The sequence below is a fragment of the Armigeres subalbatus genome, chromosome 3 (genome assembly GCF_024139115.2).
Source record: "Armigeres subalbatus isolate Guangzhou_Male chromosome 3, GZ_Asu_2, whole genome shotgun sequence".
NCBI classification, from domain to species: Eukaryota; Metazoa; Arthropoda; class Insecta; order Diptera; family Culicidae; genus Armigeres; species Armigeres subalbatus.
The window spans coordinates 99,551,260-99,563,571 of record NC_085141.1 but is presented as its reverse complement, the minus strand read 5'-3'; the positions used below and the strand labels follow the sequence as shown (position 1 = coordinate 99,563,571).

Genomic DNA, 12,312 nt, shown 5'->3' with positions numbered 1-12,312 from the left:
TCTCCGGAGGAATTCCCGGAGGAACTCTCCGGAGGAATTCCCGGAGGAACTTCCGAAGGAATTCCCGGAGGAACTTCCGGAGGAATTCCCGGAGGAACTTCCGGAGGAATTCCCGGAGGAACTTCCGGAGGAATTCCCGGAGGAACTTCCGGAGGAATTCCCGGAGGAACTTCCCCTAGCAGCACACATGTTCCATAACTGTTATTGCAACTCATATGTGACCGGATTCAGTCACAATCAAGTTGCGGCAACCATTTTTGTCTGGCTTGTGCTGCTCGGGCGGAGGAATTCCCGGAGGAACTTCCGGAGGAATTCCCGGAGAAACTTCCGGAGGAATTCCCGGAGGAACTCCGGAGGAATTCCCGGAGGAACTTCCGGAGGAATTCCCGGAGGAACTCCGGAGGAATTCCCGGAGGAACTTCCGGAGGAATTCCCGGAGGAACGTCCGGAGGAATTCCCGGAGGAACTTCCGGAGGAATTCGCGGAGGAACTTCCGGAGGAATTCCCGGAGGAACTTCCGGAGGAATTCCCGGAGAAACTTCCGGAGGAATTCCCGGAGGAACTTCCGGAGGAATTCCCGGAGGAACTTCCGGAGGAACTTCCGGAGGAATTCCCGGAGGAACTTCCGGAGGAACTTCCGGAGGAACTTCCGGAGGAATTCCCGGAGGAACTTCCGGAGGAATTCCCGGCTCGGAAGCCTCCTTTAAAGAGGCTCGGAAGCCTCCTTTCAAGAGGCTCGGAAGGAATCGGAGGAACTCTCCGGAGGAATTCCCGGAGGAACTTCTGGAGGAATTCCCGGAGGAACTTCCGGAGGAATTCCAGGAGGAACTTCCGGAGGAATTCCCGGAGGAACTCCGGAGGAATTCCCGGAGGAGCTTCCGGAGGAATTCCCGGAGGAACTTTCGGAGGAATTCCCGGAGGAACTCCGGAGGAATTCCCGGAGGAACTCCGGAGGAATTCCCGGAGGAACTTCGGAGGAATTCCCGGAGGAACTTCCGGAGGAATTCCCGGAGGAACGTCCGGAGGAATTCCCGGAGGAACTTCCGGAGGAATTCGCAGAGGAACTTCCGGAGGAATTCCCGGAGAAACTTCCGGAGGAATTCCCGGAGAAACTTCCGGAGGAATTCCCGGAGGAACTTCCGGAGGAATTCCCGGAGGAACTTCCGGAGGAACTTCCGGAGGAATTCCCGGAGGAACTTCCGGAGGAATTCCCGGCTCGGAAGCCTCCTTTCAAGAGGCTCGGAAGCCTCCTTTCAAGAGGCTCGGAAGCCTCCTTTCAAGAGGCTCGGAAGCCTCCTTTCAAGAGGCTCGGAAGCCTCCTTTCAAGAGGCTCGGAAGCCTCCTTTCAAGAGGCTCGGAAGCCTCCTTTCAAGAGGCTCAGGCCTCCTTTCAAGAGGCTCAGGAAGCCTCCTTTCAAGAGGCTCAGGAAGCCTCCTTTCAAGAGGCTCAGAAGCCTCCTTTCAAGAGGCTCAGAAGCCTCCTTTCAAGAGGCTCAGGAAGCCTCCTTTCAAGAGGCTCAGGCCTCCTTTCAAGAGCTCCAGAAGCCTCCTTTCAAGAGGCTCAGGAAGCCTCCTTTCAAGAGGCTCAGAAGCCTCCTTTCAAGAGGCTCAGGAAGCCTCCTTTCAAGAGGCTCAGGCCTCCTTTCAAGAGGCCTCAGAGCCTCCTTTCAAGAGGCTCCAGGCCTCCTTTCAAGAGGCTCAGAAGCCTCCTTTCAGAGGCTCAGAAGCCTCCTTTCAAGAGGCTCAAGCCTCCTTTCAAGAGGCTCAGAAGCCTCCTTTCAAGAGGCTCAGAAGCCTCCTTTCAAGAGGCTCAGGAAGCCTCCTTTCAAGAGGCTCTGGAAGCCTCCTTTCAAGAGGCTCAGGAAGCCTCCTTTCAAGAGGCCTGGAAGCCTCCTTTCAAGAGGCTCAGGAAGCCTCCTCTCAAGAGGCTCAGAAGCCTTCTTTTAAGAGGCTCAGGAAGCCTCCTTTCAAGAGGCCTCAGAAGCCTCTTATCAAGAGTCTAGGAAGCCTCCTTTCAAGAGGCTAGGAAGCCTCCTTTCAAGAGGCTAGGAAGCCTCCTTTCAAGAGGCTAGGAAGCCTCCTTTCAAGAGGCTAGGAAGCCTCCTTTCAAGAGGCTAGGAAGCCTCCTTTCAAGATGCTAGGAAGCCTCCTTTCAAGATTCTAGGAAACCTCCTTTCAAGAGTATCGGAAGCCTCCTTTCAAGAGGCTAGGAAGCCTCCTTTCAAGAGGCTAGGAAGCCTCCTTTCAAGAGGCTAGGAAGCCTCCTTTCAAGAGGCTAGGAAGCCTCCTTTCAAGAGGCCAGGAAGCCTCCTTTCTAGAGGCCAGGAAGCCTCCTTTCTAGAGGCCAGGAAGCTTCCTTTCAAGTGGCCAGGAAGCCTCCTTTAAAGAGGCTAGGAAGCCTTCTTTCAAGAGGCCAGGAAGCCCCCTTTCAAGAGGCCAGGAAGCCCCCTTTCAAGAGTCCAGGAAGCCTCCTTTCAAGAGGCCAGCAAGCCTCCTTTCAAGAAGCCAAGAAGCCTTCTTTCAAGAGAACAGAAAGCCTCCTTTCTAGAGGCCAGGAAGCCATCTTTCAAGAAGCCAGAAAGCCTTCTTTCAAGGGGCCAGGAAGCCTCCTTTCAAGATGCTCGGAAGCCTCCTTTCAAGAGGCTCGGAAGCCTCCTTTCAAGAGGCTAGGAAGCCTCCTTTCAAGAGGCCAGGAAGCCTCCTTTCAAGAGGCCAGGAAGCTTCCTTTCAAGAGGCTGGAAGCCTTCTTTCAAGAGGCCAGGAAGCCTCCTTTCAAGAGGCCAGGAAGCCTCCTTTCAAGAGGCTAGGAAGCCTCCTCTCAAGAGGCCTGAAAGCTTGTTTTCAAGATGCCCGGAAGCCTCGTTTTAAGGGACGCGGACGCCTCCTTTAAAGAGGCCAGGAAGCCTCCTTTAGAGAGGCCAGGAAGCCTCCTTTCAAGAGGCCAGGAAGCCTCCTTTCAAGAGGCCAAGAAGCCTTTTTTCAAGAAGCCAGGAAGCCTCTTTCATGAGGCCAAAGGAAGCCTCCTTCCAAAGGGAGCTAGGAAGCCTCCTTTCAAGAGGCCAGGAAGCCTCCTTTCAAGAGGCCAGGAAGCCTCCTTTCAAGAGGCTAGGAAGCCTCCTTTCAAGAGGCCAGGAAGCCTCCTTTCAAGGGCCAGGAAGCCTCCTTTCAAGGGGCTAGGAAGCCTCCTTTCAAAGGCTAGGAAGCCTCCTTTCAAGGCCAGGAAGCCTCCTTTCAAGAGGCCAGGAAGCCTCCTTTCAAGAGGCCAGGAAGCCTCCTTTCAAGAGGCCAGGAAGCCTCCTTTCAAGAGGCCAGGAAGCCTCCTTTCAAGAGGCTAGGAAGCCTCCTTTCAAGAGGCCAGGAAGCCTCCTTTCAAGAGGCCAGGAAGCCTCCTTTCAAGAGGCCAGGAAGCCTCCTTTCAAGAGGCTAGGAAGCCTCCTTTCAAGAGGCCAGGAAGCCTCCTTTCAAGAGAAAAGCAAGCCTCCTTTCAAGAGGCCAGGAAGCCTCCTTTCAAGAGGCCAGGAAGCCTCCTTTCAAGAGGCCAGGAAGCCTCCTTTCAAGAGGCCAGGAAGCCTCCTTTCAAGAGGCCAGGAAGCCTCCTTTCAAGAGGCTCGGAAGCCTCCTTTCAAGAGGCTCGGAAGCCTCCTTTCAAGATGCTCGGAAGCCTCCTTTCAAGAGGCCAGGAAGCCTCCTTTCAAGAGGCCAGGAAGCCTCCTTTCAAGGGGCCCGGAAGCCTCCTTTCAAGAGGCCAGGAAGCCTTCTTTCAAGAGGCCAGGAAGCCTTCTTTCAAAAAGGCCAGGAAGCCTCCTTTTAAAAGGGCCAGGTAGCCTCCTTTCAAAAGGGCCAGGAAGCCTCCTTTCAAGAGGCTAGGAAGCCTCCTTTCAAGAGGCTAGGAAGCCTCCTTTCAAGAGGCCAGGAAGCCTCCTTTCAAGAGGCCAGGAAGCCTCCTTTCAAGAGGCTAGGAAGCCTCCTTTCAAGAGGCTAGGAAGCCTCCTTTCAAGAGGCCAGGAAGCCTTCTTTCAAGAGGCCCGAAAGCCTCCTTTTAAGAGGCCAGGAAGTCTCTTTTTTAAAGAGGCCAGGAAGCCTCATTTCAAGACGCTCGGAAGCCTCCTTTCAAGAGGCCAAGGCCTCCTTTCAAGAGGCTAGGAAGCCTCCTTTCAAGAGGCTAGGAAGCCTCCTTTCAAGAGGCCAGGAAGCCTCCTTTCAAGAGGCCAGGAAGCCTCCTTTCAAGAGGCCAGGAAGCCTCCTTTCAAGAGGCCAGGAAGCCTCCTTTCAAGAGGCCAGGAAGCCTCCTTTCGAGAGGCCAGAAAGCTTCCTTTCAAGAGGCCAGGAAGCCTCCTTTCAAGAGGCTAGGAAGCCTGCTTTCAAGAGGCTAGGAAGCCTGCTTTCAAGAGGCTAGGAAGCCTCCTTTCAAGAGGCTAGGAAGCCTCCTTTCAAGAGGCCCGGAAGCCTCCCTTTCAAGAGGCCAGGAAGCCTCCTTTCAAGAGAAAAGCAAGCCTCCTTTCAAGAGGCCAGGAAGCCTCCTTTCAAGAGGCCAGGAAGCCTCCTTTCAAGAGGCTAGGAAGCCTCCTTTCAAGAGAAAAGGAAGCCTCCTTTCAAGAGAAAAGCAAGCCTCCTTTCAAGAGGCCAGGAAGCCTCCTTTCAAGAGGCCAGGAAGCCTCCTTTCAAGAGGCCAGGAAGCCTCCTTTCAAGAGGCCAGGAAGCCTCCTTTCAAGAGGCTAGGAAGCCTCCTTTCAAGAGGCCAGGAAGCCTCCTTTCAAGAGGCCAGGAAGCCTCCTTTCAAGAGGCCAGGAAGCCTCCTTTCAAGAGGCCAGGAAGCCTCCTTTCAAGAGGCCAGGAAGCCTCCTTTCAAGAGGCCAGGAAGCCTCCTTTCAAGAGCTTGGAAGCCTCCTTCAAGAGGCCAGGAAGCCTCCTTTCAAGAGGCCAGGAAGCCTCCTTCAAGAGGCCAGCCTCTGAAGGCCACTCCTTCAAGAGGGCCAGGAAGCCTCCTTCAAGAGGCTAGGAAGCCTCCTTTTAAGAGGCTAGGAAGCCTCCTTTCAAGAGGCTAGGAAGCCTCCTTTCAAGAGGCTAGGAAGCCTCCTTTCAAGAGGCTAGGAAGCCTCCTTTCAAGAGACCTCCTTTCAAGAGGCTCGGAAGCCTCCTTTCAAAAGGCTAGGAAGCCTCCTTTCAAGAGGCTCGGAAGCCTCCTTTCAAGAGGCTCGGAAGCCTCCTTTCAAGAGGCTCGGAAGCCTCCTTTCAAGAGGCTCGGAAGCCTCCTTTCAAGAGGCTCGGAAGCCTCCTTTCAAGAGGCTCCAGGAAGCCTCCTTTCAAGAGGCTCAGGAAGCCTCCTTTCAAGAGGCTCGTTAGCCTCCTTTCAAGAGGCTCGTTAGCCTACTTTCAAGCAGCACGGAAGCCTCCTTTCGATAGGCTCGGAAGCCTCCTTTCAAGAGGCTCGGAAGCCTCCTTTCAAGAGGCTCGGAAGCCTCCTTTCAAGAGGCTCGGTTTAGCCTCCTTTCAAGAGGCTCGGAAGCCTCCTTTCAAGAGGCTCGGAAGCCTCCTTTCAAGAGGCTCGGAAGCCTCCTTTCAAAAGGCTCGGAAGCCTCCTTTCAAGAGGCTCGGAAGCCTCCTTTCAAGAGGCTCGGAAGCCTCCTTTTAAGAGACTCGGAAGCCTCCTGTCAAGTATTATCGTGGGTTCTGTCACGACGAGGACCAACTCAAGGCGGACGCTGGGGACAAGACCTACCAGGCCTCGCCACCAGGGGTTCCCAAACTCTTTCTCACAGGGTCGGCTCTAAGCACTGATCAAACGTTCAAAACACTAATCTGTTGGTTTAAATAGCTTTATTCACTTACTTACTTCACTGTCCTAAGTAGAAAGAAATATCTCGAGCCTAGTTCAGTTCTAGCTAACCCATCATTGCACCATCCCTCCCTTCCTTGTCCAATTTTCCTCCTTTAACGCCCATTCCTTTGTACTTCCATCCAAAACCCCACTCATTTATTCCATCTCAGTGTCTATTTGTGTGTGTGTGTGTGTGTGTGTGTGTGTGTGTGTGTGTGTGTGTGTGTGTGTGTGTGTGTGTGTGTGTGTGTGTGTGTGTAGTGTATTAAGTGTGCTTAGGGTATTAGACTACACTTTTCATTTAAACTAACAGTTGGTGATGGGAGTGGATTATCTATTTTCTTTTCCTATAGGTTTTTAATTTAAATAATTGCATTCAACATTGCTTACAATAAGTGAGTTACCTAAATAAATTCTGCTCACGGTGAGCAGTACTATACGCTTTTAATTTCCCTTAATTACCAATACTTTGCTCAGATTTGGATCCTAGGGCAAAGCAGCCAAAATGGTAACACAAGAGGCTTGGAAGCCTCCTTTCAATAGGCTACGTAACCCAAAAAATCCAGCGTTACGTAATTTATGGATGCTCCATTTCAAGAGGCTCGGTAGCCTCCATTCAAGAGGTTAGGAAACCTCTTTTTATGAGGCTCGGAACCCAGACACAAGAATGCACAACTAAACCGTTTATTTTCACAAATTTTATAATCGCTCGTTCTAATCTTATCAAATTGTAAAAAGTGAAGAAAAGAAAATAATAATCTTATTCGGTAATCTTAATTTTCATTGCGTGTTAATTCCGGGATTGACAAATTTTGAAATCAACAATTCGTAATGAAAATCCCAAAATATTTGTTTGGCTCCAGAGAGGATCGAACTCACGACCTTCGCGTTATTAGCACGACGCTCTAACCAACTGAGCTATGGAGCCGTGCGATGTCAGTATTTTAAACTTTGTAATCGTGATGTAAACGTCTGCAATCTGATTTTTTTTTCAACATTTTCGATTTGATTTCGATGATTTTATTTTAGTTATTAACTTTGATTCGATTAATCTTCCGTGACTCGCTTCACCTATCATTGTATGCCTTGTGTACAAAAAGCGGGATCTAGCATGGAGTTGTCTAATTCTTATGCTTCTTGTGTTCGAGTTTCCATTAACGTTTCTGGATACAACGAGCATTATGTAACTGTTTTCCCGAAATCTAAAACACTCATACCAATAACAGGAGTTAATTAGTCGAAGAAGATTGTCAATCTCGTTACATCTAGAGTTACTGTCCGATATGTACAGATGGGTTTGTCATTGAGTGATTTTCCTGCAATGACCAAAACGCAGTTTCCACAACGAATCGCCAAAATTTGCGCATCATTCTTCTAAGGATAAGCCCCCCGGAATCTAAATCTAAATTTGCTAACGTTTTCAAGGGCACCTCATTCAAACCGGAAGCCAGGTTTGGCCTTAATTCAAATTGAGATGAATTTTTGAACGTGAGATCTCAAGTAAGTAAAAGGATCAGCTCCTCTATACATACGTTCTTTTTAGCCAACACCATTCTCCCTATCCAACCCAATCCTGATTCAATAATCGCGCGTAGGTGGTTGATTAATTATCCGCCATCAATCGCATGTTGCAACCAGGTTCGCACCCGTGCACCTTGACCGCCACGACCGCCCACATTCTTCTTCGTAGCCGGTTCTCGCCATTCACCCCCGCTGGTTGTAACACGAATCGCAAGCCAAACTGGTTGCGTTTTACGTTGGTTTGATTTCTTTTCGCCTGCTCATCTTCGGCTAAGGGCAGGTCTTATCGGTTGCCGAGCGCGCGTACCGCCCCCGACTCCGTTCGTTTCCTCTTCCATTGTGGACCCTGATTGAAAAGTTAATGAACCGTTAAATAAACCCCTCATCAGCCCAACTCATTCGCTTCTGTGTAGGATGGGAAACTGCTCGCGAGCACCCTTTCCTTCGAGTTTTGGCCCTTTATTTTCGCGACCCTGAAGCACCGACTGATGCGATGGGACCAGGCGAAAATATTCCTTCGAGATGTGACTTTTTGCGCCATCAGAGGTTCAGTCACATCGCATCACAATGTTCGACGGAAGGAGGCAGGCTGATTGTCTTGAAAGATGAAAGTCATCAACCGACCGGCGGTGAATTGGGAAGGGACGACTTTAATATTTTTATGTGACCACTTTTGGGTGTGTTTCGATTCTCTCTTGGTGTTAAGCACAGAAAAATCTTAAGGAGTTTTGTCTTATCTTGCGTCCTATTTTCTACCCCATAGGCCTTAGGAATACGCATTTATCACAAACAAAAGGAGATGAGTTTGTTCGTTAGGTATGTGATTTTGTTTTCACAAATCGGCACCAACATTTCAAAAGGGTGAAACTGCTTTGTGCTAACCAAAGCAATGCAGCGCCATTTAATGAAAAATGCTTCCGTCAGTGGTGCTGGATTACGTGGGCTCAAATGAACTCACAAGCAACGGGTGAAGCTTTTGCCCACAAAAGCAGTTTCGGCCTTCTGAAATGTTGGTGCCGAAATGGCAATAAAAACACAGTTGCATTGCGAGTTTCTGTGATTATAATTATAATGGATATAGCAGAACAATCAAGTAACAATAATAATAGACGAATCCAAGTAAAAATAAGGACAAAAAGTTAGACAACCGACGTTGTTAACTTTGACAGATCCTACAGCACAGCAACGCCTGTTGTTGTTAAAACGCCTTTAAAAAAATCTAGACAAAATGTAATAAAAATTTGATTGATGTACAATACGGAAAAATGTTCAAAAGTACATATTTGGATTTTTTTTTCATTTGTTTATTTATTTTCCAAAAATGTATTCTTAACTTTTTTCGGTAGATAAACCATTCAGATTTTAATTACATTTTGTCCAGAATTTATTATAAGCGTCTTAACCCGCATTTACGCAATGTTGTTTTAAAACAAAAAAAAATTAAAATGCTTTTATTGTTAATGATTTTAATGGTTGATTGCGTTAAAAATATTTTCGACGATGTCTAAAAAAATCGCCTTGCGACTTTAAGGGTTGAAATTATCTTTCTATGCTGGGGCTGTTGGTCCTGTGAAAGTTGAGAACAAACCTCCCGGAATCCAAAACTAAATGCCGTTGCGTTCTCAATGGCACCCCCAGGAGCGGGCTGCCGTTTTAAAATTGGGGGCCCTTGAGAACACGGAGTGCATTTAGTTTTGGATTCCGAAAGTTTGTCCTTAAAACCGTTGGTTGTTTTCTTCTAATTTTTTACTTGTATTCGTCTATAATTGCTTATGTATTTTTGTTACATCATGAACAGTTACTTAGTTACTTATCAGTTTCAAAGTCGTTTAAAGGACAAATCTTTCAATGTCTAATAAAGTTTCGCGAATTTTTGGAACTATTGATGAGAGAATTCTAACTGTTGATGAAAGAATATGATGGCATTCTTAGAATATGACAATATGTCGACAGGAGTTTGTTTAATTCATTCATGAAAATGTAAAAATCTTCATGTCAGAAGTGGGATTCGAACCCACGCCTTCAGAGAAGACTACGACCTGAACGTAGCGCCTTAGACCGCTCGGCCATCCTGACTGACTTGATCTATTGGTGCTACCGCCGGTAACGAATGAACTGTACAGTCGGTAAATGAAGGCACGGTGAGTCGATAATACAGAATCAGAATCGGTAACTTGACGGCCCAAAATATCGAGGTCCTGTGGCGCAATGGATAACGCGTCTGACTACGGATCAGAAGATTCCAGGTTCGACTCCTGGCAGGATCGATGATTTTTTTTATCTTAGAGTTTCTGTTTCACGTCACATAATGGATGGAATAAAATATCTTTTATCTTTACGGACAGCTTCTAATAGAAAACTAAGCCATAATAAAAACAGTAAAAGAAATTTTTTTTTTCAACGGCGTGACAATCTTTGGGTAATGGATTTTCTGAACCTCTCTCCTTTGCTTGCAGACAGGCAAATACGAAACACACAACATTAACCTGATGATGGTTGGAGGCAATAAAAAGCATAAAGCCTAAATATAAGTACCAATAATCCAAACAGTAACAACATCGGGCGTCGAGCAGCATAGGATTACCAACCGATCCGGCCATCAGACACACCTTGTTTAGTTGTATGGATTTATTAATGCATGATGGACTGGACGGTCTTTGGTTTGGTTCTCTTATGGCATTTGAATACTCATGTTCACTGATTCTCTACAATTTCGATGCTTGTGTTGGCACTGTGCTGTGACTGTTCAGAATTGCTTGATGGTTGTTTAATCAGCGGAATATGTGAACAGCTATGCTTACCATCGTGGCGATGAATAGGCAGCAGCGCGCATGGGTAAACAAATCATTAGGAATTGTACTCAGCTTTGGGAAGATCCATAAAGTACGTCACGCAAAAAATGGCGATTTTCAACCCCCCCCCCCCCCCCTTTGTCACATTTTTTGTAACAAACCCCTAAAGTTTGTGTATGGATCGTCACGCTGCTCAGATCCCCTCCCCCCTAGAGGCGTGACGTACTTTGTGGACGGCCCCTTTGAATTCGTCAAGATATAAAAATAGCTGCCACAGAAATTCACAGTCTGAAGCTAATTGAGATCTTGGTGTTAGGATTATTTGAAAACTTACTTCAAAGCTTTTTACATGAAGGCAAGGCCTCTATATATGTATTTTATTATTGTAATTTTATGAACAAGTTCTAGATAGTAGAAGCATAAGTACTAGAATGCTAATGGCGCTGTTAGCATTAAACATGTTTTCCCAATACTGGCTGCAATATGTTGAATATGACCGTTAATTGTGTGCCATGTTGTAGAGAATGTTTTGATTTATCAACCACATTAATTTGACACTTTAAATACCGGTACTTTGCCATGTCGCATCAAACTAGATGTTGGTCACGCGATTTGGAGCGACATTAGCTATCTTATAAATCATGATTTAGAATAATTAATTCGACATTTTATTTCCATATGAAACTCACAAGAAATGACTTCGAATTCCCATTCAAAAGAAATTCGGAATGGAACTCTCGTCTGCAATCCTTTCGAACTGCCGAATGGAGTATTTATGATTCCGAACGGAATCATTTTGGGTTTCCGAAAGGTTTTTTTTTGGGTTTCCGAATGGAATACTTTTGGGCTTCTGAACGATTTTTTTGGGTTTCAGAAAGAATTTTGTTCAGAGTTTTCGAAAGGATTGGATTCCCAAATGGAATTCTTTTGTAATTATAAGCAGAATCCTTTTGGGTTTCCGAACGGAATTCTTTTGAGTAACCGAACGGAATTTATTTGGGCTTCTGCATGGAATTGTTTAAGGCTTCTGAAAGGATTGTTTTGAGTTTCCGAATGGAATATGTGCTTCCTAACGAAATCCTAACTTCCTAACGGCATTCTTTCGGGCTCAAGAACAATTTTTTTTTTAAATTCCAAATGCAGTGCTTTTGGGCTCCTTTGGTTTTTTTGGTTTTCAATAGGGGTTTTTTGAGCTTGTATACAGTCACGGTGCTCCGGTGGACCGTTATTATAAAATAAAAATGTCCATCAAAACCAAGTACAGGGCTCGATTCCTGTGGTAATTCTGCACCTCTGGACCAATTTTTAAAAAAATCCCTAGGAGGAATCTCGAGAAATCTTGATTTGAAGTTTATAGTTAAGAAATTTCAAAAGAATCCATATAAGAATCCAAAAATATCACCAAAAACCCTGATTAATCCACCTAGTAGATGTCCTTCAATTCTTCTTGTACCTGCCGGTCGGAAGTAACCACCAGCTTTGCAGGGTTGCTGTCCGGCATTCTTGAAATATGCCCTGCCCATCGTACCCTTCCAGCTTTAGCTACCTTCTGGGTACTGGGTTCGCCGTAGAGCTGGGCGAGCTCTTGTTTCATCCTTCGCCGCCACACACCATTCTTTTGCACAACGCCAAAGATGGTTCTAAGCACGCGTTGCCGTTATTAGAACTATAAATATTTACAATTGACTTATCTTACCAAACTGACTTAAGTATGTTTTTGTATGGCTAACTTGCTCGAGTTAAGTATAAGTGTTGCTTTCAATGTTTAATAGAATGAAAGGTAAAAATTAATTTGAATTTAGTGTTTATGTTCATAATGCAGAGATGTTCATAATGTAAGACCAGAGTTCGTGTAGAATAATAGTAGTTAGAAGCTGTTATACTCGATGGCAGCACATATGAACCGATCTTTGATGCCAAATCTCATCAAAGTTCTAATCAACGGACTAGAAAAAGCATTTTTGATATGTAAGTCAAAACCTATTCCGGTACCTCTACAGAACTCTGAGAAATGATTATTCAAGATATGGCACTTTGACGTGAATGGAAGCTGCGGCTTTTTCCAGCTGCTAGCAAAGCCATCAATTGCTGCCTAAAAACCATGCTCGAGTTTCAAAGAGCTGTATCTTGCGTACACTTTTTTGAAATCATTCAGAACTTGCTGACTGCAATATTAATTAGA

General features: G+C 46.4%; 3 non-coding genes across 3 annotated transcripts; 1 reads left to right on the top strand and 2 right to left on the bottom strand.

Moving 5' to 3' along the window:
• Nucleotides 1-6,671: 6,671 nt before the first annotated feature.
• On the bottom strand, nt 6,672-6,745 carry Trnai-aau (transfer RNA isoleucine (anticodon AAU)). Its single transcript has one exon. It is a non-coding gene; the product is annotated as a tRNA-Ile (tRNA).
• Nucleotides 6,746-9,331: 2,586 nt separating this feature from the next.
• Trnal-cag (transfer RNA leucine (anticodon CAG)) lies at nt 9,332-9,414 on the bottom strand. The gene has a single exon. It is a non-coding gene; the product is annotated as a tRNA-Leu (tRNA).
• A 118-nt stretch (nt 9,415-9,532) lies between these two features.
• Trnar-acg (transfer RNA arginine (anticodon ACG)) lies at nt 9,533-9,605 on the top strand. Its single transcript has one exon. It is a non-coding gene; the product is annotated as a tRNA-Arg (tRNA).
• The last annotated feature ends 2,707 nt before the right edge of the window (nt 9,606-12,312 follow it).